Below are 26,761 nucleotides of genomic sequence, written 5' to 3'. Positions count from 1 at the left end.
AGTGTCCAACTAAAATGGTAGAGTGTATTTCTTCTTTCAGTTCTTTTTTTGCATGATTTGAAGCTTTCTTGTTAAGTACACACATTTAGGATTTTTTTTTTTTTTTTTTGGTAAAATGATGCTTTTCCTTATATAATGTTCCTATATATTCCTGACAATTTTCTTTGTGCTTAATATATATTTACTTTCAAAAAAAGGGTACATATTTTCCAATGTCAGCTCTTAGACTGGGAGATATGGTACAGATAAATCTATCTGATCTGTATTTCACTTGTCTGAGGTTTGCTGAAGCTTTTGGTTGATTAGTACAAAACTGTCTTCAGATACTTCAAGGGCAGACCAGGATGTTTCCCTCAGCAGGGCCTGGAATCTGAGTGTGAAAACATTGATGAGATCAGATTGTGTTCACAGCCAAGCTGTCTTGTTTCAGAGTTGTGCAAAACATCACCCTGCCTTATAGCCTGTAGTTTAAATATTCGCCTGTAGTTTATTTTGGTTTTCCTAAATAGACAATCACATCTGCAAACAACAGGATTTTTTCCCCAGCCCTAAACCCCAATTCCTTACAACTTTTGGTTCTCATATATTAGCTAGAATTTCCATTGTTATTGTTTAGCCACACAGTTATGTCCAACTCTTTGCAACCCCATGGACCGTAGTCCACCAGGCTCTTCTGTCAGTGGGAAATCCCAGGCAAGAATACTGGAGAGGGTTTGCCATTTCCTTCTCCAAGGGATCTTCGAACCCAAGTCTCCTGTTTGACAGTTGGGTTCTTTACCACTGAGCTCCCAGAAGCCCTTAGAACTGCCATTACCTTGCTATAATTAAAGCGGTGAACATTCTTTAACTTGGTAATTTGATTTAAAAGTGATAATAATTTAAGCTATTCTTGGTAACTTAGTAGAAGGAACTAATTAATAATTGTAGCAAACTACACAAAGCATATTTTAGAGTACAGAGAGAAAGATCCTAAACATCCAAGGGTTTATGATGCAATCCTTACTGTTATATTGGTTATTACATTCAATCATACACTTTAAAAAGTCTTTATGTTGTTATTATGAACATGTAAAACCCTGATAGTTATATACTTTCTCCAATCTTTCCCTAAAATTTTGGGACATCTTTATAACCTTAAAGTCCTTTCTAAAGGAAATTATTTTGTACAGGTGAACCACAATAATAGTGAAGTAGGGACTTCCCTGTTGGTCCAGGGGTTAAGAAGTTGCCTTGCAATACAGGGGATGCAGGTTTGATCCTTGGTTGGGAAAGTAATATCCTACACGCTGTGGAGCAACTAAGCCTGTAAGCCACAACTGCTGAACCCACACACTTGGGAGCCTATGAACCACAACTAGAGAGCCTGCCTGCTACAACTACTGAAGTCTGGGTATTCTGGAGCCCTCACACCACAACTACTAAACCTCATGTCAGAACTAGCAAGTCCAGGCACCACAATGAAAGATCCTGCATGATGCAAAAAAGATGCTACATGCTGCAACTAAGACCTGATGCAGCCAAATAAATAAATGAATAAATACATAAATAAATTTTTAAAAATAGTGAAGCAAACATTTCTACTGAGGCTTTACCTCATCCGAACAAAAACAATCATAAATCATCTTTTCTTTTCTTGTTTTTTTTTTTTTGGCTTGGTTTCTCCCAAGTATAAGTTTCTGATATCTACAATTCATCCACTTTATATTTTCTCTCACTAAAATCCTAATTATTAATAAATTATGAATTTAAAAGGATTTTATTCTATATTCATTTGCATTATGGAATTTCCTCTTCATTAATGCTACCATATTAAAAATTATTTTCTGACATTAATTTCATTCATATTGTTCCTCACCTGAACAAACTTAAAGACATGGTACAATTTCCTGCTGAGAACTTTTATAGGGTTCACTGAATTCATAGGGGTCCTACATTTACTTATTTTTAGTGTATAAAAAACAGCTTTTGGTGGATATCCTTCAACATGCCATACATACATGGTGTACAATGAAATGATGTACAGAGTTTCTCTCCTGTATGAATCTTCTGGGAATTCCTGGAAATTCACTTTACAGAGAAAGTTTCTTACATTTAATTCACTGGTAAGTTTCTCATCTGCATGAGTTCTCTGATGTACAGTGAGCTGTGATCCAACAAAAGGCTTTCCCATATTCATTGCATTTACAGGGTTTCTCTCTTGTATGAGTCCTCTGATGTGCACTGAGAATTTATTTCTGAGAGAAGGTTTTTCCACACTCACTGCATCCATAGGGTTTCTCCCCTGAATGAGTTCTTCTGATGTAAAATGAGCTTCTATTTTCTAATGAAAGCTTTTTCACATCATTGCAGTCATAGGGCTTCTCTGTTGTTTCCATCCTCTGATATACAAGGAACCATAATTTTCCACTGAAAGATTTTTTCACGTTGACTATATTCATAAGGGTTTTCCCCTGCATGGGTTCACTCATGTACAATGAGTAGTGATTTCCAAATGAAGGCTTTCTCAAATTTGTGACATTCATATGGTTTCTTTCCTGAATGAGTTCTCATGTTTATAATGAGGTATGACTTGCCACTAAATGTCTTCCCATGCTCATTGCACCCATAAGATTTTTCCCCAGTGTGAGTTCACTGATGTGCAATGAGCTGATCTTCTCTATTAAAGGCCTTTTCACATTCATTCCATACATAGAGATTTTCTCCTGTGTGAATTCTCTGACATACAATAAGTTGTGAATTAAAACTGAAAGATTTCCTTCATTCTCTGCATTCATGTGGTTTCTCTCCTGTGAGTCCTCATATGTATAATGAGGTAGGGCTTGCTCCTAAAAGCTTTCCCACATTCATTGCATCCATAGAGTTTCAATCCTGTGTGACTTCTCTCATGTACAAAGAGGTATGAATTCAAACTGAAAGCCTTTCCACATTAATTACATCAATAGGTTTTACCCCAGTGTGTGCTCCCTGATGTACAATGAGCCATAACTTCAAAGTCAAAGATTTTCCACATACATTACAACCATAAGGTTTCTCTCCTGTGTGAGTTTTGTGACGTACAATGAGGTTTGACTTTGTATTGAAGGCTTTTCAACATTCACTGCATGCATAGGGTTTCTCCCTGTATGAGTTCTCTGATGTGAAATGAGATGGTATTTCTGACTGAAGGCCTTCCCACATTGACTACAACCATAGGGTTTCTCTCCTGTGTGAGTTTTCTGATGTGAAATGAGATGGTAGTTCCAACTGAAGGCTTTCCCACATTCATTACAACCATAGGGTTTCTCTCATGTATGGGTTTTCCAATGTACAATAAAGTTAGACTTTGTTTTAAAGGCTTTTCAACATTCACTACATTCATAGGTTTTCTCTCCTGTATGAGTTCTCTGATATATCGTGAGTTGTGACTTCAAACGAAAAGTTTTCCCACAGTTACTGCATTCATAGGGCTTCTCCCCTGTGTGAATTCTCTGAGGTATAATGAGTTGTGAATTCAAACTGAAGGCTCTCCCACATTCATAGCATTCATGGAGTTTCTCTCCTGTGTGAGTCCTCTGATGTAAAACGAGGTAGGACTTCATTCTAAAAGCTTTCCCACATTCACTGCATCCATAGGGTTTCACTCCTGTGTGACTTTTCAGTTGTGACTTCAAACTGAAGGCTTTTCCACACTAATTACATCCACAGAGTTTAACCCCACTGTGTGCTTTCTGACATACAATGAGCTGTGACTCATTGGAGAATTTCCCACATTCACAACAACCATAGGTTTCTCCCCCATGTGGGTTCTCTGATGTACCATGAAGTAAGACTTTGTATTAAAGGCTTTCTGACCACCAATGCCTTCATAGGGTTTCTCTCCTGTATGAATGCTTTGGTGTATAATGAGTTGTGATTTCAAATCAAAAGTTTTTTCAAATGCATGGCACTTACAGGGTTTCTGTCCTGAATGAGTTCTCTGGTGGGAAACAAGCTGGTCTTTTCTACTGAAAATGTTTCCACATTCACAACATTCAGGGATTCTCCTGTGTGTAAATTCTCTGATGTATTACAAGGTGTTAATTGAAACTAAAAGTTTTCTGACAGCCACTGTATTCACGTAACTTCTCTACTGTGTGAATTCTCGATTGCGCAATGAGGTAGGACTTGCTGCTGAAGTCTTTCCCACATCTATCACATTTGTAGGGCTTTTCTTCTGCATGAGTTTCCTGATACACCACAAGGTATGACTTGCTGCTGAAGGCCTTCCCACATGAACGGCATTCAAAGGATTTTCCTCCCATATGCATTTGTTGGCAAATAAGCTATGACTTTCTGTTGGCAGTTTTCCCAGATTCATTACTTTCACAGTGTTTTATGCCAATAGCAGCTTGTTCACGTTTAGAATGGAAGGGTGATTCTCTCTGTACATGAAACCCATTAGGATTCTTTCCAGCATCATTACTACTGAAATCTATATTATATTTCAAACTCTTTCTATTTGTGACACATTTATGAAGTCTTTGTCTTGAAGAAATATAATCTTCACTAAGAAAATAGTTTTCCAAATGCAGTACAGGGTAGTCTTCTGCTTTGATTTTCCTGATCCCATTCCATACAAGCATTAATTTCCCAGACTTCAACTAGAAATGAAAATACTCATGTTATGAATAGTAACATGATCTTGGTATAGCATAAAGTTACCTTAAAATGCCATATCATGAGGTTTTTCTTAGTTTCTGATATCAGTTCTGAACATAAATAAAATCTCAAGAGTAAAGGTACCTGGACACCAGGCACTGGACTCCAGTGTCTGGAGTACTGGACAGCTGGTACCCGGACAACTCCTGGACACTGAGGAAAACAAAGCAACTTAAAACATGAACACAGGCATAGGGAACTGCCAATAAATAGAGTCTTGAGTTTCAGATTTTTGTACTATACCTTCTTTAGAAAGCACAAGGTAAAATGAGGTAAACATAAAGAAGTGGAAAAGATCTCTAGGCACTAGCATTATTTAACAAATAATTATTAAATACCTATTATGTGCCAAACACTGTTAAGCTCAGGAGAAAGAGCAGAACCATTGCAGATTGGTTTACACTCCTCTTGGGAGTAAAGGTCCACTGAATACCCAAATAGATGAAAATAAACTCACAAGAAACATCATCATGATGTTTCAGAACACTGTCAAGCAGCAGCCAGTAAAACTTCCAGAGAAACCAAAAATGTTTCATATAATAAATCAATTTTACAATGGATCTAACTTCTCACTAGCATCAGTAGAAGAAAGAAAACAGAGCATTCAGGAGTAAAGAATAAACATTTTCAGAGGCACAGGTCTCAACATTTATATCAAATGCATCCTTTCACAGGAAGCTACTGTGAGAGGTGTTCCAACAAAACACATCTAGAAAAAAGAGGACACACACCATTAAAAAAAAAAAAAAAAACACAGAAAATTTGAAAGGAGATTCCAGGATAAAAACTGTACAACCAGGTGATGAGAAAAGTTAGGTTACACCAGAGGAAGTCACAAGACCTGGGAGTGATGTCACCAGGAAGATGAAATTGACAGAATCACTAATTAAGCTGAATGTACCAAAAGAATATTTAGACATGTGAGGAAGAGTCTGGGCTAAATTAATTATAAATATGAGCAATAACAGAGAAAACTGGAAAGGCAAGGAAAACAACTCAACAGAAAAAGTGATTTATGAATGAAAACTAACCATTGTACACTTGTATGATTTACCTGTGAATGGAAATTACATAGTCATGAAGATGCAAAAACTGAAGACTGTTTTAAGCAAGAGCATGAAGTAGCTTTATTAGGATGATGTAGGTATAAGAAGACTGTGTATATTATGGGGAATATGAGGGGAGGAGGATGAAAGAGAATTAAATCTATCCTTCACAGTGAGTAATTACGAGAAAATCTAGGCGCAATAGAATAAGCACTGGTTATTTAGAAATCATGGAGGAAAATTCACTAAGAAAGGGCTAAGAGATGAAATTGTTTTTCTCCAATAGGAATGAAAAACAGAGGGGCAAGGTGAACAGATGCTGGTTAAACATTAACCAACACCCCCCACTGTTGCCGAATTCCAAATATACAAAGTAAATAAAGAGCAAGACACAGGACTAAGTCCTCAGGCACAATGACAAATATTTGGAGGCTGAAGAGAAGATAGAACGGGTAGAGTGGACCTAGATATCTCAAAGTAACATGCTGACTGAGGTGATGGACAGAACAGGGTATTGAGAGAAGACAGAAACAGGTCAGGTTTGAAAACTGCAATATCACAGGATCTTAATACCTCATTTCAGGTTCCTCTAAAGCCTAAATTTGAACTCTCTTATTCATTTTGTACACAACATCCAAGTTATATGTTCCTAAACACCAATTCCCAACTGGGACAATATCCATTCCCATGCACCGAGAAATGAATATGAGCATGTTTGACTATTACAATGGCTTTGAAGTGAGTATGTCTGGCAATTAAACAGTCTTAAAGTCATAAATGTTTCCATCAGGAAAAAGCAGGCCAGTGGGTAATTAATCTTTGCCCTTGAATCAGACTTGCTCATGTTTGGCTGTCAGTGTTGTTACTGTAGACTTCAGAGTTCATGGATACTGAATCTGTCCATTTCTATACTTTACCCTTCCAATCTTTCTGTTGCTGGCACCACACTCCTTGTTTTTCCTTGGTTCTCACATCTCTGGTTTCCTTCATTTTATCTCCCAGGAAATCTAATGAACTTGCTACTGAGCATTTTTTTTTGCAACAGTAATTTCAGAAAATCAGATCATTGCTGCTATCTGAAGGGACAGCATAAAGAATTCAAGAAATTCAAAAGAATTCAAGAAGAAATTTTTTTGAATTCAAAAGAATTAAAGAATTCTGTGTTTACAGAATACCAGAGCCAGTGAGTAGAAAACAGGAATTCACAAGACTGAAGATTGTTTAAACATGATTCAAGACTATATTAAACATGATTACTGGCTGTGGCTCATCTTGAGTTTAGCTACAGAAGACAATGGAAGAGGAACTCAGGCTAAAAGAGAAGAACTCAGGGCTCACCAGGCCACGGCTATGGCAGAAGCCCTGGAACAGCCTGCCCAGCCCAGTACCAATGCACTGTAACCAGTGGCTTCCCTGTGGTGCCGCTGCTGCTGCTCTCCCAGAACAAGGTTCCTGTTATAACCATTCTGTACGTCTCTCTACCACTCAACCTGTCTGGCTAGTTGTATGTGGATAACTTATCTTTAATATAGATCACCAGACCATGAAGATGTATCACCAGGTCTAATTAGAAACAATAATCCTAGACTTGTACTAATATGGTTAAAAATGAAAAGAGGTGTAATAGAATATTTTTGAAGGTGGATGGAGGGAAAGAAGGATGTGACTGGATGCTCCCTCACCAAAGAGGAAGATGAAGGTGTACAGTGCTGTCCTTCTCCTGGTTGGCAGAAATCTGATTTTATGTCCTACCTCCATCCGTAAGGCTGTGTGCTTCAGTTAGGAAACTGGAGACCCATCTCCATACCCCCTGCTGAAGGGGAAGCATGATTTATCTGAGCCAACAGTGATGGTTTCATTTCCCTTGCCTGAGTCTTCTTTAGACAAGGTAAGTGATAAAAAATATAGCCTATTAAACATGGTACGGAGAAGGCAATGGCACCCCACTCCAGTACTCTTGCCTGGAAAATCCCATGGACAGAGGAGCCTGGTAGGCTGCAGTCCATGGGGTCGCTAAGGGTCGGACATGACTGAGCAACTTCACTTCACTTCCAGTAGGTCCCACATGCCTTGGGGCACCACAACCACTAAGCTCATATCCTAGAGCCCAGGAGGTGCAAATACTGAAGCCCAAGCGCTCCAGAGCCTGTGCTCTGCAACAAGAGACACCACCTCAAAGAGAAACCCATGCACCACAACTGGAGAGTAGCCCCTCCTCACACTAGAAAAAGCCCGTGAGCAGCAACAAAGACCCAGTGCAACCAAAAATAAATACATTTTTAAAAGTTCATTTATATCATTTCTTTTTAGATTCCACATAGAAGGGATGCCATATGATATTTCTTTTTCTCTGTATGACTTCACTCAATATGACGGTCTCTAGGTCCATCCATGTTGCTACAAATGGCATTATTTTATTCTTTTTTAATAGCTGGGTAACATTTCATTGTATGTATGTACCACATCTTCCTTATCCATTCCTCTGTTGATGGGTATTTAGGTTGCTTCCATGCCTTGGCTATTGTAAACAGTGCTGCAATGAACACTGGGGTTCATGTATCACTTCAGATCATGTTTTTATCCAGATATATGCCCAGGAGTGGGATTGTAGAGTCATATGGTAGCTCTAATTTTAGTTTTTTAAGGAACCTCCGTACTCTACTCCATAGTGGCTGCACCATTTTATACTCTCACCAACAATGCAGGAGGGTTCCCGTCTCTCCACGCCCTCGCCATTATTGTTTGTGAATTTTTTGATGATAGCCATTTTGACTGGTGTGAAGTGATACCTCATTGTCATTTTGATTTGCATTTCTCTAAAAATTAGCATTTTTGAACATCTTTTCATGTGCCTCTTGGCAATCTGTATGTCTCCTTTGGAAAAATGTCTCTTTAGGTCTCCTGCCATATTTTTGATTGGATTGTTTTGATGATATTAAGCCTCATGAGCTGTTTATAGATTTTCAAGATTAATCCCTTGTTGGTTATATCATTTGCAAATATATTCTCCAATCTGTGAGCTGTCTTTTCATTCTGTTTATTGTTTCCTTTATTGTGCAAAAGCTTTTGAGTTTAATTAGGTCCTGTCTATTTATTTTTGGTTTTATTTCCATTATTCTGGGAGATAAATCAGAAAAAATATTGCTGCAATTTATGTCAAGAGTGTTCTGCCTAAGTTTTCTGTAGGAATTTTACAGTGTTCAGTCACATTTAGGTCTTTAATTCATTTTGAGCTTATTTTTGTATATGCTGTTACAGAACGATCTAATTTCATCTTGTTTTTTACATGTTTTTCAGTTTCTCAGGACCATTTGCTGAAGAGACTGTCTTTCTACCATTGTGTAGTTATGCCACCCTTGTCACAGATTAATTGACCACAGGTGCATGAGTTTATTTCTGGGCTTTCTATCCTGTTTCATTGATACAAGCTTCTATTTTCATGCCAGTACCATCCTCTTTTGGTGACTATAGCTTTGTACTATAGTCTGAAGTCATGAAGCCTGATTCTTCCAGCTCTGCTTTTCTTCTTCTTGATTGCTTTGTCTATTCAGGGTGCTTCTTGTCTTCATACAAATTTTAAGATTTGTGTTTCATTTTGGTGAAAAATGCCCTTGGTAATTTGATTGGGATTGCACTGAGTCTGCAGATTGTCTCAAGTAATATAGTCATTCTGACAATATTGATTCCTCTAATCCTTGAACATGGTATATCTTTCCATCTGTTTGTCTTATTCAAGTTCATCAGCATCTGTCCTTTTTGTAATATAGGTCTTTTGTCTCCTTGGGTAGGTTTATTCCTAATTATTTTATTCTTATAGGATGGTAGATGGGATTGTTTCTTGAATACCTATTTTTGATCTTTCATTTTTAGTGTATAGAAACAGAATAGATTTCTATGGATTAATTTTGTAACCTGTAACTTTTCCAAATTAATTGATGAGTTCTAGTAGTTTTCTGGTAGCATCTTTAGGATCTTCTCTGTAGAGTACCATGTCAACTGCAAATAGTGACAGTTTAACATCTTTTCCATTTTGGGTTTCCTTTACTTCTTTTCTTCTCTCATTTCCATGGGTAGGAATTCCCATGGAACCTTCAAAACTATGTTGAATAAGAGTGGATATCCTTGTCTTGGTCCTGAAATTAGAGGGAAAGCTTTCAGCTTTTCACAATTGAGATGTTAGCTATAGCTTTGTCGTATATGGCTTTAACTATGTTGAGGTATGTTCCCTCTACCTTCCTTTTCTGGAGAGCTTTTTTTTTTTTTTAATCATAAATGGGTGAATTTTGTCAAAAGTTTTTTCTGCATCTATTGAAATGTTGTTCAGTCACTCAGCCATGCCTGACTCTTTGCAACCCCATGGACTGCAGCATGCCAGTCCATTGAGATGCTCATATGTCTTTTATTCTTCAATTTGTTTATGTGATATAACTCAGTGACTGATTTGCAGATATTGAAAACTCCATGCATCCTTGGGATAAATCCCACCTGATCAGAATGAATGACCTTTTTAATACATTGTTGGATTCAGATTGCTAGTATGTTGATAAGGAATTTTGGGTCTATGTTCATCAATGATAGCTGTTCAGTCACTCAGTTGTGTCCAACTTTTTGTGACCCCATGGACTGAAGCACACCAGGCTATCCTGTTCTTCACTATCTCCTGAGTGTGCTCAAACTCATGTCCACTGAATCAGTGATGCCATCCAACCATCTAATCCTTTAGTGTCCCCTTCTCCTCTTGCTTTCAATCTTTCCCAGCATCAGGGTCTTTTCCATTGAGTCGACTTTTCACATCAGGTGGCCAAAGTATTGGAGATTCAGCTTCAGTAACGGTCCTTCCAATGAATATTCAGGGTTGATTTCCTTTAGGATTGACTAGCTTGATCTCCTTGCTGTCTAAAGGAATCTCAAGACTCCTTTCTAGCACCACAGTTTAAAAGCATCAATTCTTCAGCACTCAGCCTTCTTCATGGTCCAACTCTCATATCCATACACGACTAGTGGAAAAACCATAGCTTTGACCTTTGTCAGCAAAGTAATGTCTCTGCTTTTTGATAACTGTCTAGGTTTATCACAGCTTTTCTTCCAAGGAGCAAATGTCTTTTAATTTCATGGATTCACTTACTGTCTGCAGTGATTTTGGAGCCCAAGAAAATAAAGTCTGTCACTATTTCAATTGTTTCCCCATATATTTGGCATGAAGTGATGGAACCAGATGCCATGATCATAGTTCTGAATGTTGAGTTTTAAGCCTGCTTTTTCACTCTCCTCTTTCTTTCACTTTTTCATCAAGAGGCTCTTTAGTTCCTCTTTGTTCTCTGCCATAAAGGAGGTGTCATCTGCATATCAGAGTTTATTGATATTTCTCTTGGACACCTTAATTCCAATTAGAGCTTCACCCAGCCTAGCATTTCACATGATGTACTCTGCATATAAGTTAAATAAGCAGTGTGACAATATACAGTCTTGATGTACTCCTTTTCCCTATTTGGAACAGTCCATTGTTCTATGGAGAAGGAAATGGCAACCCACTCCAATATTCTTGCCTGGAGAATCCCATGGACAGAGGAGCCTGGCAGGCTACAGTGCATGGGGTCATAAGAGTCAGAAATGACTTAGCAACTAAACCACCACCACCCATTGTTCCATGTCCGATTCTAACTGTTGCTTCTTGACCTGCACACAGATTTCTCAGAAGGCAGGTAAGGTGGTCTGGTATTCCCATCTCTTTAAGAATTTTTCATAGTTTGTTGTGATCCACACAGACAAAGGCTTTAGCATAGTCAATGAATCAGAAGTAGATGTTTCTCTGGAATTCCCTTTTTTTTCTATGATCCAATGGATGTTGGCAATTTATCTCTGGTTCGTCTGTTTTTTCTAAATCCAGATTGAACATCTGGAAGTTCTCAGTTCACGTAATGCTGAAGCCTAGCTTGAAGGATTTTGAGCATTACCTTGCTAGCATGTGAAATTAGTGCAATTGTGTGGTAGTTTGAACATTCTCTGGCATTGTCCTTCTTTGAGATTGGAGTGAAAACTGACCTTTTCCAGTCCTGTGGCCACTGCTGAGTTTTCCAAATTTGCTAGCATATTGAGTGCAGCACTTTCACAGCATCATCTTGTAGGATTTGAAATAGCTCAGCTGGAATTCCATCACCTCCACTAGCTTTGTTCGTAGTGATGCTTCCTAAGGCCCACTTGACTTCACAATCCAGGATGTCTGGCTCTAGGTGAATGATCACACCATCGTGCTTATCTGGGACATGAAGATCTTTTTGGTATAGTTCTTCTATGTATTCTTGCCACCTCTTCTTAATATCTTCTGCTTCTGTTAGGCCCATAATGTTTCTGTCCTTTATTGTGCCCATCTTTGCATGAAATGTTCCTTTGACAGCTCTTATTTTCTTGAAGATATCTCTAGTCTTTCCCATTCTGTTGTTTTCCTTTATTTCTTTGCATTGATCACTTAGGGAGGCTTTCTTATCTCTCTTTGCTATTCTTTGGAACTATGCATTCAGATGGGTATATCTTTCCTTATCTCCTTTGCCTTTTACTTCTCCTCTTTTCTCAGCTATTTGTAAGGATTCCTCAGACAACCTTTTTGCATTTCTTTTTCTCGTGGATGGTTTTGATCACCACCTTCTATACAATGTTATGAACCTCTGTCCAGAGTTCTTCTGACATTCTATCAGATCTAATCCCTTGAATCTGATTGTCACTTCCACTGTATAATCATAAGGGATTTGATTTAGGTCATACCTGAATTGCCTAGTGGTTTTCTCTACCTTCTTCAATTTAAGTCTGAATTTTGCAATAAGGAGTTCATGAACTGAGCCACAGTCAGCTCCCAGTCTTGTTTTTGCTGACTGTATACAGCTTCTCTCCATCTTTGGCTACAAAGAATATAATCAATCTGACTTCAGTATTGACCATCTGGTCATTAATGATTTTGGCCGATAATTTCCTTTTTTTCTTCAGTATCTTTGTCTGGTACTGGTATCAGTACGATAGTGGCCTCATAGAATGAGTTTGGGAGTTTTCCTTCTTCTCCATTTTTTTTGGAGTGGTTTCAGAAGGATACATGTTACCTCTTCTCTAAATATTTAATAGAATTTGCCTGTGAAGTCCTCAGGTCCTGGACTTTTGTTTGTTGGGAGTTTGTTTTTTTTTTTAACTTTTTATTTTGTATTGGTGTATAGCCGATTAACAATATTGTGACAATTTCAGGTGAACAGTGAAGGGACTCAGTCATACACACACACACACACACACACACAGAGGCTCCCTCGGTGGCTTAATGGTAAGGAATCTGCCTGAAATGCAGGCGACGCATAAGATGCTGGTTCAATCCCTGGGTTGGGAGGATACCCTAGAGGAGGGCATGGCAACCCACTCCAGTTTTCTTGCCTGGAGAATCCCATGGACAGAGAAGCCTGGCAGGCTACAGTCCATAGGGTCACAAAGAGTTGGACACAACTGAGGTGACTAGGCACACACACACACACACACACACACACACACATACACATACATTCTCTCCCAAACTCCCCTCCCATCCAGGCTGCCACATAACACTGAGCAGAGTTTCATGTGCTATACAGTAGGTTCTTGTTGGTTATCCATTTTAAGTATAGCAGTGTGTACATGCCCATTGCAATCTCCCTAACTACCCCTTTCCCCCAGCAACCATAAGTGTGTTTTCTAAGCCTGTGAGTCTATTTCTGTTCTGTAAGTTCATTTATATCATTCCTTTTTAGGTTCCACATGTAAGGGATATCATGCAATATTTCTCCTTCTCTGTCTGACTTACTTCACTCAGTATGACAATCTCTAGGCCCATCCATGTCACTGCAAATAGCATTATTTCATGTTTTTAATGGCTGAGAAATATTCCACTGTATATGTTTACCATAGCTTCTTTATCCATTCCTCTGTCAATGAACATTTAGATTGCTTCCATGTCTGGGCTATGGTAAACACTGCTGCAATGAACATTGGGATGTATGTATCATTTGAGGTCATGTTTTTCTCCATATATATGCCCAGGATTGGGATTTCAAGATCATATGGTAGCTCTACATTTAACTTTTTAAGGAACCTCCATACTGTTTTCCTGGGCTTCCCTGGTGGCTCAGTTGTAAAGAATCTGCCTGCAATGCAGAAGACCTGGGTTCAACCCCTGGGTCAAGAAGATCCCATGGAGCAGGGCATGGCAACACACTCCATTAACCTTACCTGGAGAATTCCATGGACAGAGGAGGCTGGCAGGCTATATAGTCCATAGTGCAGCAGAGTCAGACACAACTGAAGTGACTAAATAGCAATACTATTTTCCATAGTGATTGCACCAATTTACATTCCACCAACAGTGTAGGAGGATTCCCTTCTCTCCACACCCTCTCCAGCATTTGTTTGCAGGTTTTTTGATGATAGTTATTTTGACTGATGTGAGGTGATATCTCATTGTAGTTTGAGAAGGATAGGTGTTAGTTCTTCTCTAAATGTTTGATAGAATTTGCCTGTGAACTTACCAGGTCCTGAACTTTTGTTTGAAAATTTTTCATCACAGTTTCAATTTCAGTGTTTGATTGGTCTATTCATATTTTCTACTTCTTCCTGGTTCAGTCTTGGCAATCTGTACCTTTCTAAGAATTTGTCCATTTCTTCCAGGTTGTCCATTTATTGGCATACATTTGCTCATAGTAGTCTATTATGATCTTCTGTACTTCTGTGGTGTCAGTTGTAACTTTTTTTTTCTATCTAATTTTATGGATTTGGGTTCTCTCCTTTTTATTCTTGACGAGTCTGGCTAAAGCTTTATCAATTTTATCTTTTCAAAGAACCAGATTTTAGTTTTGTTATTTTTGCTATTGCTTTCTTTGTCTCTATTTCATTGATTTCTGCTATGATCTCTCTCCTTCTAACTTCAGGCTTTGTTTGTTCTTCTTTCTCTAGTTGCTTTATGTGTAAGGCTAGTTGTTTATTTGAGATTTTTTTTGTTTCCTGAGGTAAGAACATATTGCTGATCTTCCCTATTAAAACTGCTTTTGCTGCATCCTATACGTTTTGGATTGTTTCATTTTCATTTGTCTCTAGGTATTTTTATTTCATCTTTGATTTCTTCAGTGATCCACTGGCTCTTTGGTAGCATGTTTTTTAGCCTCCATGTGTTTGTGTTTTATAGTTTTTTTTCTTGTAGTTTATTTCTAATCTCATAATGTTATGGTCAGAAAAGATGCTTGATATGCCTTGAATTTTCTAAAATTTACCAAGAATCACATTATGGCTCAGCATGGGGTAAATCCTGGAGGATGTTCTGTGTGCACTTGAGAATGTGTATTCTGCTGCTTTTGGATGGAATGTCTCATAAAGATCAATTAAGTCCATCTGGTCCACCATCTGGTCCAATGTGTCATTGAAGGCCTGTATTTCCTTACTGTTTTGTCTGGAGGATCTGTCCATTGAAAGGTGAGTGTTAAAATCTTCCACTATTACTGTGTTACTGTCAATTTCTCCTTTTATGGCTGTTAGTATTTGCCTTATATATTTTCATGCTCCTATGCTCAGTTCAGTTCAGTTCAGTCAGGGCATATATATTTACAATTGTTATATCTTCTCCTTGGATTGATCCCTTGATCATTATGTAGTGTCCTTTTTTGTCTCTTATAATTGTCTTTTAAATTCTATTTTGTCTGATATAAGTATTGCTATTCCAGCTTTCTTTTGATTTCCATTTGGGTTGAATACCTTCTTCCATGCCCTCACTTTCAGTCTATATGTGTGGTCTTTGGTGGGTCTCTTGTAGACAGGATATGTGTGTGTGTGTGTGCGCGCGCGCGCACGTGCGCACACACGTGCACTCAGTTGCTCAGTCACATTTGACTCTCTGCAATCCCGTGGACTCTAGTTTACCAGGCTCCTTTGTCTATGGGATTATTCCAGCAAGAATACTGGAGCAGGTTGCCATTTCCTCCTCCAGGGGATCTTCCCAACCCAGGGATAAACCCGCATCTCCTGAAGCTCCTGCATTGGCAGGATTCTTTACCACTGAGTTACCTGGCAAGACCAGGATATATACAGGTCTTGTTCTCACATACATTCAGTTAGTCTATGTCTTTTGGTAGGCCTATTTAATCTATTTACATTTAAGGTAATTATCAATACATGCATTCCTACTACCATTTTCTTAAATATTTTCCATTTGTTTTTGTAGGTCTATTTTCTTCCCTTCCTCTCTTATTCTCTTTTGCAGTTAAACGACCCTCTTTAGTGTTGTGTTGGGTTGCTTTTTCTTTTTTGTGTGTGTATGTATCTATTGTAGTTTTGGGGCTTGCTTTTCCCATGAGGTTTTCATACAGCCCTCCATATATGCACAATGTTTTCTTTTGTTTCAGTTGCTAGTCTCTCTCCCACCTAGAGGACTTCCTTTAGCATTTGTTGCAAAGTTGGCCTGGTGTTGCTGAATTCTCTTAGCTTTCACTTGTCTGTAAAGCTTGTCTCTTTTTTCCTATCAAATCTGAATGAGAGTCTTGCTGGGTAGAGTACTCTTGGTGGTAGGTTCTTCCTGTTCATCAAATTAAATATATTGTGTCACTCCCTTCTGGCTTGCAGAGTTTCTGTTGAGAAATCAGCTGATATCTTTATGGCAGTTCCCTTGTATAGTATTTGTCATTTTTCCCTTGTTACTTTCGATTTTTTTCTTTGCCTTTAAGTTTTGTCAGTTTGACTACTATGTGTCTCAGAGCGTTCCTCCTCCTGTTTGTCCTGCCTGGTATCCTCTACACTTCCTGGACTTGACTGTTTCCTTTCCTGTGTTAGAGAACGTTTTAGTTATTATGTCTTCAAATATTTTCTCAGGTCCTTTCATTCTCTGGTCTCCTTCTGAAACTCCTATAATGTGAATGTTGGTGTGTTTAATGTTGTCTCAGAGGTTTCCTAGGCTGTCTCATTTATTTTCATTCTTTTTATTTTGTTCCATGGTAGTGATTTCCATTCTGCTTCCAGGTCACTTATCCATTCTTTTGCCTCAGTTATTCTGCTAAAGATTCCTTCTATTTTCATTTCATTTCTTACACTGTTCATCTTTGTTTGTTTGTTCTTTAGTTCTTCTGTCTTTGTTAAACATTTCTTGCTTCTTCTCAATCTTGGCCTCCACTATCTTTCTGAGATCCTAATCATCTTCAGTATCGTTATTCTGAATTCTTTTTCTGAACGGTTGCCTTCATTTAGTAGTTTTTCTGGGGTTTTTATCTTATTTCTTCAGCTGGGACATAAGCCTCTGCCTTTGGAACATTTTGTCTAACTTTCTGTGATTGTGGTTTTCACTCTTCAGGTTGTAGGGTTGTAGTTCTTGCTTTTAATACACATTTAGATGACTTATATTTTTGAGTTATCATACAAGTCTTTGTGTGAACATGTTTTGCTTTATCATGGGTAAATTCCTAGAAGTAAAATTGCCACACTGTGCAGTAAGTTTTTATTTAACTTTATATTTAACCTTCAAAGAAACTGCCAAAACCTTTACAAAATGACTGCACCATTTTATATTCCCACCAGCAATCTATAGTGGTTCCAATTTCTCTACACCCTTGTCAACATTTTCTTTTTGGTTATAGCTATTCTAGTGGGTATAAAGTAGGTCTTTGTTATGACATTAATTTGTATTTCCCTAATGACTCATGATTTGGAGAAGGAAATGGCAACCCACTTCAGTGTTCTTGCCTGGAGAATCCCAGGGACGGGGGAGCCTGTTGGGCTGCCGTCTATGGGGTCAAACAGAGTCAAACACGACTGATGCAACTTAGCAGCAGCAGCAGCAGCAATGACTCATGATGTTAATCATATTTTTGCTTACTTGCCACTTATCCATCTTCTTTTATGAACTGTCTGTTCAAATCCTTTTCCCGTTTTTAAAATTGGGTTGTCTTTTTACTGAGTTGTAAGTTTTCTTCATAAACTCTGGATATATCCATTATTAGGTACATGATTTGTGAATACTGTCTCCCAGTCTGTGACTTGTCTTTTCATTTCTAAATGGTGATTTTGAAGCTCAAAAGTTTTATCTTAATGCAGTCCAATTTCTAATTCCAAAAGCACAATCTATAAAAGAGCTTTCTAAGAACTTTAGACTCAAAGGTCATGAATATTTTCTTCTGTGATTTCTTTTAGAAATTTTATAGCTTTTCCTCTTTAAGTCTATGTTCTATTTTGAGTAAATGTTTTGGTATTGGGTGACATAAGAGTCACAGATCATCTTGTGATAACATAAAATACATAATGTAAATCTTATGATCTTAACCATTTTTAAGTGTACACGTAACTGGAATTAAGTACATTCACAGTGTTGTGTAACAATTACCCACATTCATATTTATGTCCAGAATTCTTCATCTTGCAAAACTGAAACTCTACATCCTCTGCAACAACTCCTCATTCTCCTCCTACCATGGCTCCCTGACAACCATCATGCGTCCTACTTTCTATGATCTTTACTACTCTAGGAATTGAAATCATGCCCCATTGGATTAACAGAAAGCAGTGACCAACAGAAATTCTAAAGCTTGTCTTACAGAATAGCAGCTAAGAGAACAATTTATTAAAAATCCTTCTACTTATAACCTGCCCTCACTGACCAAGTTTGCCTTAATTATTTTTTGATTCCCTAACTGTCCCCTACAGGTAACACCTCTAATGTATTGGGTCACTATATTAAGAGGTGCTGAAGGAAATGGCAACCCACTCCAGTACTCTTGCCTGGAAAATCCCATGGACGCAGGAGCCTGGTAGGCTGCAGTCCATGGGATTGCTAAGGGTTGGACACTACTGAAGCGACTTCACTTTCACTTTTCACTTTCATGCATTGGAGAAGGAAATGGCAACCCACTCCAGTGTTCTTGCCTGGAGAATTCCAGGGATGGGGGAGCCTGGTGGGCTGCCGTCTCTGGGGTCCCACAGAGTCGGACACGACTGAAGCAACTTAGCAGCAGCAGCAGCAAGCTGTTTTTAGAAAACTGGAGTCAGCTCTTGTCCAGCTGGGGCCACTGACCCTAAAAAACTGGGTCTGTACATGTGTCCAATGAACAATATTTTGATGTCAGAGGGCCAAAAACTCTACCCTCATATCATGCTACACTTCCATTTTCAAACATGGATCCCACAAAGAAGCACGGAACTCAGATATACCTGCACAAAACACTGATAACTTCACCTTTTCCCTCCTCCAATCACATTTCCTTACACCTAAGACCTCCCTGCTTCTTCATCCCATAAATATCTCAAGTCCTTTGCCTTCAAGAAGGCAGACTGGAGATTTGTTCTCCCACCCCCTCACTTGGCTGTATCATGAACAAACTCCTTCTCTGCTACAAACCTCAGCATCTCAGCATCTGACTCACTGTGTGTCAGGCAAATAAACCTAGTTCAGTAACAGACACTCGCGTAAGTAGCACCTTACAGTATTTGTCCTTTTGTGACAGGCTTGTTTCAGTGAAAATAAACTTTAAAGTAACAAATAATGTGTGTAATTCCCAAACCTCTTTTGAGAGAGAAGAAGAATAAAAAATTATTAGTGAAAAAAGGCAAGAGAAGAAGAAACACAAAAGATAGATCGGATAAAGCGAATAGAAAAAAACACAGTAAGATGGTGGATTTAAACTCAAACATATCAATAACTATGTTAATTATCATGAAGAAAGCATTCCAGTTAAGTACAAAGATTGACAGACTGATTTTAAAAAAAACATTGATGCTATTTTTAAAAGATACATGTAAAATATGAAGATACAAAAAGGTCAAAAGCTAAAGAAAAGTACATAGCAAGCAATTAATCAAAAGAGTGCTCCTATGGCTTGAAGAATATAACACAGACTTTAAGGCAAAAAAAAAGGATTCCTAGAAATAAAAATGACTCCACAATTTTCAAAGGCAAAAATCAGGAGGAAAACATTGTTTTCAGTGTGTTTGGAAAGGATAAGTAGCTTGCTCAAGTCAACCAAAGGAGTTATTGGCCACCATGTTACATCACCCCAGCCCTAGCCCCTACAGGTGCACACTGAGCCAGTTCCAGAGGCCTGACTACGGGCCTGGCCACTCCCCAGGCACAGGGGCTCCATCTGTCTGGAGCCGCCTTCTCCTTCCCCTTCACATAGCTACTTCCATAGGTCCTTTGAGAGTGGTGCTGCCAGGTCATCTCCTGGGATATCCTCTGCCCTGGTTTGAATCCCATGGCTGCCTTCCCTGCCATCTGTCTCTCCTCTGCACTCTCCCACCCCATGGTTGCCTCTGACCAATGTATGCTCAGTGCCTAATCAGGACACTGATATACAAACAAGGGCCAGTATCTGGACATACACAAGAGTGCTGAGGCTTATTTGTTCTAAATGAGTAATTCATGAACACAGACACCATTTAAACAGGAAATTATCATTTTAACCTTGAATATGCCAGAAGGGTCAGTCTGAATATATCCAGCCTGGCATGGGAACCCTGGCCAACCTTCCTCAGAAAGGCCCTATCAAGCTGAACTCGCTTCCTTCCCCACACTCCCTCACATCAATCTTGAAGCCTAACTTGCTGTACTTGCCCAACCTGCTCTTAGCATGTGGTGATGGTCACCACAGGGCATGCCCAAAGCTGGAGAAAATGGGAAACAAGCCTCCCTGATTTAAATAAGTCAACTCCTATGTGAGAGGAGGAGACAGAAAATCTTTCCAAGCTCCTAGGAATGGTTCTATGAAGACCTACAAGACCTTCTAGAACTAACACCCAAAAAAGATGTCCTTTTCATTACAGGGGACTGGAATGCAAAAGTAGGAAGTCAAGAGCTACCTGGAGTAACAGGCAAATTTGGCCTTGGAGTGCAAAAGGAAGCAGGTCAAAGGCTAACAGAGTTTTGCCAAGAGAACATACTGGTCATATCAAACACCCTCTTCCAACAACACAGGAGAAGACTACACATGGACATCACCAGACAGTCAATACTGAAATCAGATTGATTATATTCCTTGTAGCCAAAGATAGAGAAGCTCTATACAGTCAGCAAAAAACAAGACTGGGAGCTGACTGTGGCTCAGATCATGAACTCCTTATTGCCAAATTCAGACTTAAATTGAAGAAAGTGGGGAAAACCTATGACCATTCAGGTATGACCTAAATCAAATCCCTTACAAGTATACAGTGGAAGTGACAAATAGATTCAAGGGATTAGATTTGATAGACAGAGTGCCTGAAGAACTATGGACAGAGGTTGGTGACATTGTACAGAAGACAGGGATCAAGACCATCCCCAAGAAAAAGAAATGCAAAAAAGCAAAACGGTTGTCTGAGGAGGCCTTACAAATAGCTGTGAAAAGAGAAGGTAAAGGCAAAGGAGAAAAGGAAAGATATACCCATTTAAATGCACAGTTCCAAAGAATTTCAAGGAGAGATAAGAAATTCTTCTTCAGTGATCAATGCAAAGACAGAGGAAAACAATAGAATGGGAAAGACTAGATCTCTTCAGGAAAATTAGAGATACCAAGGGAACATTTCATGCAAAGATGGGCACAATAAAGGACAGAAATGGTATGGATCTAACAGAAGCAGAAGATATTAAGAGGTGGCAAGAATACATAGAAGAACTATACAGAAAAGATCTTCATGACCCAGATAACCATGACAGTGTGATCACTCACCTAGAGCCAGACATCCTGGAATGCAAAGTCAAGTGGGCCTTAGGAAGCATCACTACAAACAAAGCTAGTGGAGGTGATGGAATTCCACTTGAGCTATTTCAAATCTTAAGAGATGATGCTGTTAAAGTGCTGACTCAATATGCCAGCAAATTTGGAAAATTCAGCAGTGGCCACAGGGCTGGAAAAGGTCAGTTTTCATTTCAGTCCCAAAGAAAGGCAATGCAAAAGAATGTTCAAGCTACTGCACTCATCTCACATGCTAGCAAAGTAATGCTCAAAATTCTCCAAGCCAGGCTTCAATAGTATGTTAACCATGAACTTCCAGATGTTCAAGCTCGATTTAGAAAAGGCAGAGGAAACAGAGATCAAACTGCCAACATTCATGGATCATCAAGAAAGCAAGAGAGTTCCAGAAAAACATCTACTTCTGCTTTATGGACTAAACCAAAGCCTTTCACTGTGTGGATCACAACAAACTGGAAAATTCTTCAAGAGATGGGAATACCAGACCACCTAAACTGCCTCCTGAGAAATCTGTATGCAGGTCAAGAAGCAACAGTTAGAACCGGACATGGAACAACAGACTGGTTCCAAATCAGGAAAGGATTACTTCAAGGCTGTACATTGTCACCATGCTTATTGAACTTATATGCAGAATACATCATGAGAAATGCTGAGCTGGATGAAGCACAAGCTGGAATCAAGATTGCCAAGAGAAATAGCAATAACCTCTGACATGCAGATGACACCACCCTTATGGCAAAAAGCGAAGAGGAACTAAAGAGCCTTTTGATGAAAGTGAAAAAGGAGAATGAAAAAGCTGGCTTAAAACTCAACATTCAGAAAACTAAGATCATGGCATCTGGTCCCATCACTTCATGGCAAATAGATGGGGAAACAATGGAAACAGTGAGAGACTTTATTTTCTTGGGCTCCAAAATCACTGCAGATGGGGACTGCAGCCAAGAAATTAAAAGACCCTTGCTCCTTGGAAGAAAAGTTATGACCAACCTAGACAGCATATTAAAAAGCAGAGACATTACTTTGCCAACAAAGGTCCATTTAGTCAAAGCTATGGCTTTTCCAATAGTCATCTATGGATGTGAGAGTTGAACTATAAAGAAAGCTGAGTGCCGAAGATTGATGCTTTTGAACTGTGGTGTTGGAGAAGACTCTTGAGAGTCCCTTGGACTGTGAGGAGATCCAACCAGTCCATCCTAAAGGAAATCAGTCCTGAATATTCACTGGAAGGATGCTGAAGCTGAAACTTCAATACTTTGCCACCTGATGTGAAAAACTGACTCATTTGAAAAGACCCTGATGCTGGGAAAGATTGAAGGCGGGAGAAGAGGACGATAGAGGATAAGATGGTTGGATGGCATCACCGACTCAATGGACATGAGTTTGAGAAAGCTCTGGCAGTTGGTGATGGACAGGGAAGCCTGGTGTGCTGCAGTCCATGGGGTCGCAAAGAGTCAGACACAACTGACGAACTGAACTGAACTGAGGAATGGAGACTCCCTGGAACTGAATTGTAATAACACAATTACAGGAGGGACTTGTCAACAGCAGAAAATAGCCAAACAAGTGAAAAGAACAAAATTTGTCAGTAAGTGCCAGCATCCTCTGAGGAAAGAAACAAAAGATTTAAGGGCTCACAGGCCTCAGTGCAATGTCACCTCCAAGAACCACTTCCCTCTTCTCTGAATTCACTCATCAACAGCTTTCTGATTACTAGCTGTCACACTGGACACCCAGGAGGGAACACCCAGAATATGGGTCGAATATGTCACCTGCCGTGGGAAAGGGACTTCTCTGTCACACCTTTTTTAAATGTCCTGCTTATTATATCCTTTCTGCTTTCAGCCTACCCCGAATGGAGTCATCTACATTCCCCAGGGACTGGACCACACACAACCACTCTGCCCAGAGTCCCACAAGGGACTTAACTGCCCCTGCTTTGGTTACTTTCACTCACCTGGTCCTGAGTCCAAGGAGCAGCTGATAAGTGACCCTTTGTTGGTTAATAGTAACTACTATTAGGGCCCACAAGTCTAGTATCTCTTAAGAAATTCTCATCCTACACCCTGAGGCAGTACACTAACCAGGAAAATGGCTGAGGGGCAAACCACTCAGGTTCAAATCCTGTCTCTACACCAACTAGTAGTGTAGCCTGGCTCCCAAGAAGAGGCACTGAGGAATACCTACACTAGATTCAGCACAGAGCCTCACATACAGTATACAGTGAGCATTCACACTGGGTTGGAATGGTAAGAAATACAGGACAACTTGCAGAAAATAAACCACTCTAAAAAGTGACAATGGACTAAGTGAAAAAGCATCAGCTGGTTCTCATAAAACAGGATTTGACTTTCAAACATCTAAAATTCTAAAATCTAAACACCTAAAACATCCCCTAAGTTCTGCCTATGTTCTCCATTTCTACTGCCCTGGACAACACATCCTCTGTCTGTTGTCTGGACCCCTGCAATCATCCATGTGGCCACCCTTGCCGTACTCATCCTCACTTTACTCAGCAGCCAGAGGGGCTTTAAAAACCCCAAGCAAGTCATGTTCCCCTTTTCTTAACATGTCAGCTTCCCAGACTGATCAGGCCCCTGGCATCTCTATCTGTTTGCTACCCTCCCCTCTCCCACAACCCTAGCCACACAGGACTTTCTTCCCTGTTACAAAGGCACCAAACCTCCCCCACCTCACAGCCTTGAAATGGCTGTTCCCACCCTGTATGTTCATTCACCTGCTCTTCCCAAGGCTGACCTGCTCTGGTAACTGGCAAACATCACCTCCTCCAGGGGGCCTTCCCCAAGTATCCAATCTTTCACATCAACCAATTTTAATTCTATGTATAACACGAAAATGACATTTCCTGTTAGGTAGTTTCTTCATCTTTTATGTGTCATCTGTCTTCCTCCACCAGAATGCAAACTCCCCAAAGCATGGATCTGTCAGTCTCGTTCACCAGTACATGCCTGGGGCCGTGAAGGGGGCCTGGCACATAGCGATGCTGAATAAATACCTGGAGAATGAAAATACAAACAAAGATTTCAAATACCCAAAGCCTGTGATTTGCATGTGTCAATAGCTCTTCCTCCTGAGAGGGTGTACACTGTCCCAATAAGAACTCAGAACAGGGAGCCTGACCTCCTGGATCTGACTTCTGTCTTCTGCTGAGTGATCTTGGCAGACCATGTACCCATCACCTTTATCTTTTAAATGGGGCTGACATTATTACCTTCCTCATAAGGTTGGTATGAGAATTGGTTTGTAACCTACTCAGTGTAACCTGTTCAGAAATATCTCTTAAGAAACATGCCTACCCACCTGTCCATCAGCACCTGCGGGATCCCACTATTTCCAATGGAAATATCCACCCAGCTTTCTGCAACAACTCAGTCCTCACTGACTCAGGAAATTGTATCACTCCCAACCCAGGCCCACAGAATAGACCTCCAGCAGTTATACCCAGCTCTTCCCATTTCCTCACCACCAGCACCCAACTAGTTACCAAGTCCACGTGCTTCTGATTTTACTGTCTCTCTTTTCTCAAAGCCACTACTATACTTAAACCTCGTCTTCACTTGCCTGATGTAGGCTGTTCCATCCAAAAATTCTTTGGAAAACACTTCAATGAGTCTTTCCCCCTTAGAGGATAAAATTCAAGTTGTTTATTATTATTATTGGTCACATTTTAGTTCCCCAGACAGGGACTGAACCCAGGGCCAGGGCAGTGGAAGTACCCAGTCCCAAGTACTTGACCACCAAGGAAGTCCCCAAACCCAAGACTTTAATGTGATCCTCAAAGCCCTCGATGATGATCGGATCCCTGCCTATGGCTCTGGCCTCATTTCTTAATATACACCCCACGACCACCACATTTCAGCAACTGTAGAGTTCAAAGTTCACCAATATTAGATCGCTTCAAGACTCTCAAATTTGCGTGTTTCTTCCTTTCCCTAGGCTGACCTTCAATCTCTTGTTCACCTTTCAAATCTCACTTCATGACTCCCTTACTAATTCCTGAAACATTTCTTGGGGTGTCCTTACTTCCAAAACCGACCACAGTTCCACAGTGTGCTCTAAGAGGACCCCAAAAGTGTCATTGTGCTTGTACATTTTCTTGCCCACCATCCCCACCAGACCATGGCTTTTCCAAGGCAGGAACGACCCTCAGCCCCTGTCCTAGAGTCCAGCAAATAAAAACAAAAGACAATAAACAAAACTGTTTAATAAGCGAAGACATAAATGCATAATTTCCCAAATGAGACCTCAAAATTTTAGACATAGCACGAAAAAACTAGGAAAATGTGTGTTGAAAAAAACTGGAAGATGAATGATTACACCTTGTTTAACTCAAGGCTCAAGGTACAGAAATGGCAGAAAAGAGACTGAAAGGAGTAAATTAACAGTTTCATGACAGGAAGCACTTCTGTGCTAACAGCCTAACAACTCAAAGAAGGCCCAGTGGCTTGGCAGCGAGCGGGGTGTGGAGAGGGAAAGCCATTCACACTCCGACCCTGGCAAAGACTGGCAAAGACGGATGAGCACAGGTTAGCGTTCAAGAGCTTTTCAGAAACGAGACTCACCCAGACAGCAGCTGTCCAGACCCTTTTGACCATCCCCACGGCCAATTTTGAGCTTCCTGCAGAGGGGTTACAGGACCGGACGGCCGCGGGAGGAGAGAACCTTGAGGGAACCAGTCTCCTCGCCGCGTCCACGCCCACGCGGGACCCCTCTACCACCCAGAGAACCCGCACCTCCCTTCCTATGGCTGGGCCTCCTTCTCTCAGGCAGCCCCAGGGTTCCCCAACTCTGCCCCCGACCTACACAAACGCAACCGGTCAGGGCAGGCGCGAAGGAGGCCAGACTGGTCTGCATGGTCCTTCCGCCTGGATGCGGGAGGGAATTGGCGCAGGGGGCTCCTCGGAGGGATTTGGAGGGAACATGAGTATTTGAAGGGAGACCGGCTCGGAGCGGACCTCCCGGATCTGCACGTAGATCCGGTCGGTTCTCGCTCTCGACTTTGAGTCTCCCTCTCCGGGGTGCATATAAGTTAAATAAACAGGGTGACATATACAGCCTTGACGTACTCCTTTTCCTATTTGGAACCAGTGTGTGTTGCTTCCTGACCTGCATACAAATTTCTCAAGAGGCAGGTCAGGTGGTCTGGTATTCCCATCTCTTTCAGAATTTTCCACAGTTTATTGTGATCCACCCTGTTTATTTAACTTATATGCAGAGTACATCATGAGAAACGCTGGACTGGAAGAAACACAAGCCGGAATCAAGATTGCCGGGAGAAATATTAATAACTTCAGATATGCAGATGACACCACCCTTATGGCAGAA

At 40.1% G+C, this 26,761-nt stretch overlaps 1 pseudogene; it reads right to left on the bottom strand.

Moving 5' to 3' along the window:
• Positions 1 to 328: 328 nt before the first annotated feature.
• On the bottom strand, positions 329 to 26,460 carry LOC104997635 (annotated as a pseudogene).
• Between the last annotated feature and the right edge of the window lie 301 nt (positions 26,461 to 26,761).

Source organism: Bison bison, unplaced genomic scaffold (genome assembly GCF_000754665.1).
Source record: "Bison bison bison isolate TAMUID 2011002044 unplaced genomic scaffold, Bison_UMD1.0 scf7180017864312, whole genome shotgun sequence".
NCBI lineage: Eukaryota > Metazoa > Chordata > Mammalia > Artiodactyla > Bovidae > Bison > Bison bison.
Note: the sequence above shows the minus strand (reverse complement) of the source record. Positions and strands in the feature narration are given on the sequence as shown.